The sequence below is a fragment of the Pseudophryne corroboree genome, chromosome 8 (assembly GCF_028390025.1).
Source record: "Pseudophryne corroboree isolate aPseCor3 chromosome 8, aPseCor3.hap2, whole genome shotgun sequence".
NCBI lineage: Eukaryota > Metazoa > Chordata > Amphibia > Anura > Myobatrachidae > Pseudophryne > Pseudophryne corroboree.
In genome coordinates this window covers 173,396,496-173,405,179 of record NC_086451.1, presented here as the reverse complement: position 1 = coordinate 173,405,179, position 8,684 = coordinate 173,396,496, and the positions used below count along the sequence as shown (strand labels likewise).

At 34.7% G+C, this 8,684-nt stretch overlaps 1 non-coding gene across 1 annotated transcript; it reads right to left on the bottom strand.

Annotated features, from left to right (window-relative positions):
* Positions 1-5,575: 5,575 nt before the first annotated feature.
* Positions 5,576-5,649, bottom strand: TRNAS-ACU (transfer RNA serine (anticodon ACU)). The gene has a single exon. It is a non-coding gene; the product is annotated as a tRNA-Ser (tRNA).
* Positions 5,650-8,684: the final 3,035 nt, after the last annotated feature.

The following is an 8,684-nucleotide window of genomic DNA, read 5'->3' as shown; positions in this document are numbered from 1 at the left end:
TTACATGTGCAGCAGAGTACTGCAATGGAAGCATGCTGGGCCCATAACCCAGAGGTAGGCAGATTGAAACTATCCTTTGCTATATGCATTTTTTTTGTTAATTTAAGTAATCAAAACTGGGATTGATATTTTGCTCTTTTATTTTTACTTGAAGTACAATAACTTTTACCATTTTAATTTGTTTGAATAGTATATTGACAGTATAGTTTTCTTTAAAAAAATCCACTTAATTTTCTTTACCCTATTATTAAAAGGGTAATTGACAAAAACAAACTACATTGTCACCAGAAGAGCAATACAAAATGTACAAGTGATATATTAAAATCATCTTTCCAGCTTGAATTTCAATGATGCATTGGGGCAACGATTTTGTGAGAAACATCTTCACCCTTAAATAAAGATTTTCTTAATTCCTTACCTGTGTGCTAATTAGATATCACCTTGTTTTCACATTAAACAGACTTCTACATGAGAAAGCAGCAAGGATGAAGTGGCGTTAATGTTTCCTGGTGTCAACCTGTATTATTTCAGTAGACATTGAAATGAGGATGCATCTTGCTGCCTTTCCAATGAAGCAAGTTTAATTTAGTAATAGGTGAAAAACCATCCCTACAAAGGTGTTAATCAGAGACTTGGCTTTGTGGACACTTTTCAGAGAACAAATTTGTTAGCATAAAAATAAAGCAAGAAAATGAAGAGCTGTTTAATCACTCAATTGGATTTTTTTTGCCAGCATATTTCTTTTTCTCTGCAACCCACTGCTAAATTGTGCTTCCTAGCTGTTTTTATAAAATCAATGAATCAAATCTAACTCTGATTACATCAGAGAAGGCCAGGTACCCTACACCAGAACAGGGGGTTTGAAATTTTGACTTGTCTACTTAAAGATCACCAAAATCTGATAACAAGGTCAATTACGTCCCTGGTTGGGATTGAACCACCAACCATTTGGTTAGTAGCCAGACATACTAACCAATTGCGCCACAGAGACACGTTGCAAAAAGCACATACTGACAAAGGCTAATAAGCATACATCTAGAACGTTTCCTAGAAAAACTTTAAAAAGTCAATAATCTGGAGAGTTTTTGTAAGATGTTTCTTCCATCAACCAACGAAGAAACACATTGGTACTTTCCCATGATGAGTGAGTGCTTCAGGATCTCTTGCACTTACATGTGCAGCAGAGTACTGCAATGGAAGCATGCTGGGCCCATAACCCAGAGGTAGGCAGATTGAAACTATCCTTTGCTATATGCATTTTTTTTTGTTAATTTAAGTAATCAAAACTGGGATTGATATTTTTGCTCTTTTATTTTTACTTAAAGTACAATAACTTTTACCATTTTAATTTGTTTTAATAGTATATTGACAGTATAGTTTTCTTTAAAAAATCCACTTAATTTTCTTTACCCTATTATTAAAAGGGTAATTGACAAAAACAAACTACATTGTCACCAGAAGAGCAATACAAAATGTACAAGTGATATATTAAAATCATCTTTCCAGCTTGAATTTCAATGATGCATTGGGGCAACGATTTTGTGAGAAACATCTTCACCCTTAAATAAAGATTTTCTTAATTCCTTACCTGTGTGCTAATTAGATATCACCTTGTTTTCACATTAAACAGACTTCTACATGAGAAAGCAGCAAGGATGCAGTGGCGTTAATGTTTCCTGGTGTCAACCTGTATTATTTCAGTAGACATTGAAATGAGGATGCATCTTGCTGCCTTTCCAATGAAGCAAGTTTAATTTAGTAATAGGTGAAAAACCATCCCTACAAAGGTGTTAATCAGAGACTTGGCTTTGTGGACACTTTTCAGAGAACAAATTTGTTAGCATAAAAATAAAGCCAGAAAATGAAGAGCTGTTTAATCACTCAATTGGATTTTTTTTGCCAGCATATTTCTTTTTCTCTGCAACCCACTGCTAAATTGTGCTTCCTAGCTGTTTTTATAAAATCAATGAATCAAATCTAACTCTGATTACATCAGAGAAGGCGAGGTACCCTACACCAGAACAGGGGGTTTGAAATTTTGACTTGTCTACTTAAAGATCACCAAAATCTGATAACAAGGTCAATTACGTCCCTGGGTGGGATTCAACCACCAACCATTTGGTTAGTAGCCGGACACACTAACCAATTGCGCCACAGAGACACTTTGCAAAAAGCACATACTGACAAAGGCTAATAAGCATACATCTAGAACGTTTCCTAGAAAAACTTTAAAAAGTCAATAATCTGGAGAGTTTTTGTAAGATGTTTCTTCCATCAACCAACGAAGAAACACATTGGTACTTTCCCATGATGACTGAGTGCTTCAGGATCTCTTGCACTTACATGTGCAGCAGAGTACTGCAATGGAAGCATGCTGGGCCCATAACCCAGAGGTAGGCAGATTGAAACTATCCTTTGCTATATGCATTTTTTTTGTTAATTTAAGTAATCAAAACTGGGATTGATATTTTTGCTCTTTTATTTTTACTTACCATTTTAATTTGTTTTAATAGTATATTGACAGTATAGTTTTCTTTAAAAAATCCACTTAATTTTCTTTACCCTATTATTAAAAGGGTAATTGACAAAAACAAACTACATTGTCACCAGAAGAGCAATACAAAATGTACAAGTGATATATTAAAATCATCTTTCCAGCTTGAATTTCAATGATGCATTGGGGCAACGATTTTGTGAGAAACATCTTCACCCTTAAATAAAGATTTTCTTAATTCCTTACCTGTGTGCTAATTAGATATCACCTTGTTTTCACATTAAACAGACTTCCACATGAGAAAGCAGCAAGGATGCTGTGGCGTTAATGTTTCCTGGTGTCAACCCGTATTATTTCAGTAGACATTGAAATGAGGATGCATCTTGCTGCCTTTCCAATGAAGCAAATTAAATTTAGTAATAGGTGAAAAACCATCCCTACAAAGGTGTTAATCAGAGACTTGGCTTTGTGGACACTTTTCAGAGAACAAATTTGTTAGCATAAAAATAAAGCCAGAAAATGAAGAGCTGTTTAATCACTCTATTGGATTTTTTTGCCAGCATATTTCTTTTTCTCTGCAACCCACTGCTAAATTGTGCTTCCTAGCTGTTTTTATAAAATCACTGAATCAAATCTAACTCTGATTACATCAGAGAAGGCCAGGTACCCTACACCATAAGAGGGGGTTTGAAATTTTGACTTGTCTACTTAAAGATCACCAAAATCTGATAACAAGGTCAATTACGTCCCTGGGTGGGATTGAACCACCAACCTTTTGGTTTTTAGCCACACACACTAACTGATTGCGCCACAGAGAGACTTTGCAAAAGTACATACTGACAAAGGCTAATAAGCATTCATCTAAAACGTTTCCTAGAAAAACTTTAAAAAGTCAATAATCTGGAGAGTTTTTGTAAGATGTTTCTTCCATCCACCAACGAAGAAACACATTGGTACTTTCCCATGATGAGTGAGTGCTTCAGGATCTCTTGCACTTACATGTGCAGCAGAGTACAGCAATGGAAGCATGCTGGGCACATAACCCAGAGGTAGGCAGATTGAAACTATCCTCTGCTATATGCATTTTTTTTTGTTAATTAAAGTAATCCAAAACTGGGATTGATATGTTGGCTCTTTTATTTTTACTTACAGTACAATAACTTTTACCATTTTAATTTGTTTTAATAGTATATTGACAGTATAGTTTTCTTTAAAAAATCCACTTAATTTTCTTTACCCTATTATTAAAAGGGTAATTGACAAAAACAAACTACATTGTCACCAGAAGAGCAATACAAAATGTACAAGTGATATATTAAAATCATCTTTCCAGCTTGAATTTCAATGATGCATTGGGGCAACGATTTTGTGAGAAACATCTTCACCCTTAAATAAAGATTTTCTTAATTCCTTACCTGTGTGCTAATTAGATATCACCTTGTTTTCACATTAAACAGACTTCTACATGAGAAAGCAGCAAGGATGCAGTGGCGTTAATGTTTCCTGGTGTCAACCTGTATTATTTCAGTAGACATTGAAATGAGGATGCATCTTGCTGCCTTTCCAATGAAGCAAGTTTAATTTAGTAATAGGTGAAAAACCATCCCTACAAAGGTGTTAATCAGAGACTTGGCTTTGTGGACACTTTTCAGAGAACAAATTTGTTAGCATAAAAATAAAGCCAGAAAATGAAGAGCTGTTTAATCACTCAATTGGATTTTTTTTGCCAGCATATTTCTTTTTCTCTGCAACCCACTGCAAAATTGTGCAGCCTAGCTGTTTTTATAAAATCAGTGAATCAAATCTAACTCTGATTACATCAGAGAAGGCCAGGTACCCTACACCATAACAGGGGGTTTGAAATTTTGACTTGTCTACTTAAAGATCACCAAAATCTGATAACAAGGTCTATTACGTCGCTGGGTGGGATTGAACCATCAACCTTTTGGTTAATAGCCGGACACACTAACCGATTGCGCCACAGAGACACTTTGCAAAAATTACATACTGACAAAGGCTAATAAGCATACATCTAGAACGTTTCCTAGAAAAACTTTAAAAAGTCTATAATCTGGAGAGTTTTTGTAAGATGTTTCTTCCATCAACCAACGAAGAAACACATTGGTACTTTCCCATGATGAGTGAGTGCTTCAGGATCTCTTGCACTTACATGTGCAGCAGAGTACTGCAATGGAAGCATGCTGGGCCCATAACCCAGAGGTAGGCAGATTGAAACTAATCTTTGCTATATGCATTTTTTTTGTTAATTTAAGTAATCAAAACTGGGATTGATATTTTTGCTCTTTTATTTTTACTTAAAGTACAATAACTTTTACCATTTTAATTTGTTTTAATATTATATTGACAGTATAGTTTTCTTTAAAAAATCCACTTAATTTTCTTTACCCTATTATTAAAAGGGTAATTGACAAAAACAAACTACATTGTCACCAGAAGAGCAATACAAAATGTACAAGTGATATATTAAAATCATCTTTCCAGCTTGAATTTCAATGATGCATTGGGGCAACGATTTTGTGAGAAACATCTTCACCCTTAAATAAAGATTTTCTTAATTCCTTACCTGTGTGCTAATTACATGTCACCTTGTTTTCACATAAAACAGACTTCTACATGAGAAAGCAGCAAGGATGCAGTGGCGTTAATGTTTCCTGGTGTCAACCTGTATTATTTCAGTAGACATTGAAATGAGGATGCATCTTGCTGCCTTTCCAATGAAGCAAGTTTAATTTAGTAATAGGTGAAAAACCATCCTTACAAAGGTGTTAATCAGAGACTTGGCTTTGTGGACACTTTTCAGAGAACAAATTTGTTAGCATAAAAATAAAGGCAGAAAATGAAGAGCTGTTTAATCACTCAATTGGATTTTTCTACCAGCATATTTTTTTCTCTGCAACCCATTGCTAAATTGTGCTTCCTAGCTGTTTTTTATAAAATCACTGAATCAAATCTAACTCCGATTACATCAGAGAAGGCCAGGTACCCTACACCAAAAGAGGGGGTTTGAAATTTTGACTTGTCTACTTAAATATCACCAAAACCTGATCACAAGGTCAATCATGTCCCTGGGTGGGATTGAACCACCAACCTTTTGGTTAGTAGCCAGACACACTAACCGATTGCGCCACAGAGACACTTTGCAAAAACTACATACTGACAAAGGCTAATAAGCATTAATCTAGAACGTTTCCTAGAAAAACTTTAAAAAGTCAATAATCTGGAGAGTTTTTGTAAGAATTTTCTTAAATCAACCAACGAAGAAACACATTGGTACTTTCCCATGATGAGTGAGTGCTTCAGGATCTCTTGCACTTACATGTGCAGCAGAGTACTGCAATGGAAGCATGCTGGGCCCATTACCCAGAGGTAGGCAGATTGAAACTATCCTCTGCTATATGCATTTTTTTTGTTAAAGTAATCCAAAACTGGGATTGATATGTTAGCTAATTTTTATTTAATTAAAGTACAATAACTTTTACCATTTGAATTTGTTTTAATAGTATATTGACAGTATTGTTTTCTTTCAAAAATCCACTTAATTTTCTTTACCCTATTATTAAAATGGTAATTGACAAAAACAAACTACATTGTCACCAGAAGAGCAATACAAAATGTACAAGTGATATATTAAAATCATCTTTCCAGCTTGAATTTCAATGATGCATTGGGGCAACGATTTTGTGAGAAACATCTTCACCCTTAAATAAAGATTTTCTTAATTCCTTACCTGTGTGCTAATTAGATATCACCTTGTTTTCACATTAAACAGACTTCTACATGAGAAAGCAGCAAGGATGCAGTGGCGTTAATGTTTCCTGGTGTCAACCTGTATTATTTCAGTAGACATTGAAATGAGGATGCATCTTGCTGCCTTTCCAATGAAGCAAGTTTAATTTAGTAATAGGTGAAAAACCATCCTTACAAAGGTGTTCATCAGAGACTTGGCTTTGTGGACACTTTTCAGAGAACATATTTGTTAGCATAAAAATAAAGCCAGAAAATGAAGAGCTGTTTAATCACTCAATTGGATTTTTTTGCCAGCATATTTCTTTTTCTCTGCAACCCACTGCTAAATTGTGCTTCCTAGCTGTTTTTATAAAATCACTGAATCAAATCTAACTCTGATTACATCAGAGAAGGCCAGGTACCCTACACCATAAGAGAGGATTTGAAATTTTGACTTGTCTACTTAAAGATCACCAAAATCTGATAACAAGGTCAATTACGTCCCTGGGTGGGATTGAACCACCAACCTTTTGGTTTATAGCCGTACACACTAACTGATTGCGCCACAGAGACACTTTGCAAAAGTACATACTGACAAAGGCTAATAAGCATTCATCTAAAACGTTTCCTAGAAAAACTTTAAAAAGTCAATAATCTGGAGAGTTTTTGTAAGATGTTTCTTCCATCCACCAACGAAGAAACACATTGGTACTTTCCCATGATGAGTGAATGCTTCAGGATCTCTTGCACTTACATGTGCAGCAGAGTACTGCAATGGAAGCATGCTGGGCCCATAACCCAGAGGTAGGCAGATTAAAACTATCCTCTGCTATATGCATTTTTTTTGTTAATTAAAGTAATCCAAAACTGGGATTGATATTTTTGCTCTTTTATTTTTCATTAAAGTACAATAACTTTTACCATTTTAATTTGTTTTAATAGTATATTGAAAGTATTGTTTTCTTTTAAAAATCCACTTAATTTTCTTTACCCTATTATTAAAATGGTAATTGACAAAAACAAACTACATTGTCACCAGAAGAGCAATACAAAATGTACAAGTGATATATTAAAATCATCTTTCCAGCTTGAATTTCAATGATGCATTGGGGCAACGATTTTGTGAGAAACATTTTCACCCTTAAATAAAGATTTTCTTAATTCCTTACCTGTGTGCTAATTAGATATCACCTTGTTTTCACATTAAACAGACTTCCACGTGGCGTTAATGTTTCCTGGTGTCAACCTGTATTATTTCAGTAGACATTAAAAAGAGGATGCATCTTGCTGCCTTTCCAATGAAGCAAGTTTAATTTAGTAATAGGTGAAAAACCATCCTTACAAAGGTGTTAATCAGAGACTTGGCTTTGTGGACACTTTTCAGAGAACAAATTTGTTAGCATAAAAATAAAGCCAGAAAATGAAGAGCTGTTTAATCACTCAATTGGATTTTTTTGCCAGCATATTTCTTTTTCTCTGTAACCCACTGCTAAATTGTGCTTCCTAGCTGTTTTTATAAAATCACTGAATCAAATCTAACTCTGATTACATCAGAGAAGGCCAGGTACCCTACACCATAAGAGGGAGGTTGAAATTTTGACTTGTCTACTTAAAGATCACCAAAATCTGATAACAAGGTCAATTACTTCCCTGGGTGGGATTGAACCACCAACCTTTTGGTTTATAGCCATACACACTAACTGATTGCGCCACAGAGACACTTTGCAAAAGTACATACTGACAAAGGCTAATAAGCATTCATCTAAAACGTTTCCTAGAAAAACTTTAAAAAGTCAATAATCTGGAGAGTTTTTGTAAGATGTTTCTTCCATCAACCAACGAAGAAACACATTGGTACTTTCCCATGATGAGTGAGTGCTTCAGGATCTATTGCACTTACATGTGCAGCAGAGTACAGCAATGGAAGCATGCTGGGCACATAACCCAGAGGTAGGCAGATTGAAACTATCCTCTGCTATATGCATTTTTTTTTGTTAATTAAAGTAATCCAAAACTGGGATTGATATGTTGGCTCTTTTATTTTTACTTACAGTACAATAACTTTTACCATTTTAATTTGTTTTAATAGTATATTGACAGTATTGTTTTCTTTCAAAAATCCACTTAATTTTCTTTACCCTATTATTAAAATGGTAATTGACAAAAACAAACTACATTGTCACCAGAAGAGCAATACAAAATGTACAAGTGATATATTAAAATCATCTTTCCAGCTTGAATTTCAATGATGCATTGGGGCAACGATTTTGTGAGAAACATTTTCACCCTTAAATAAAGATTTTCTTAATTCCTTACCTGTGTGCTAATTAGATATCACCTTGTTTTCACATTAAACAGACTTCCACATGAGAAAGCAGCAAGGATGCAGTGGCGTTAATGTTTCCTGGTGTCAACCTGTATTATTTCAGTAGACATTGAAATG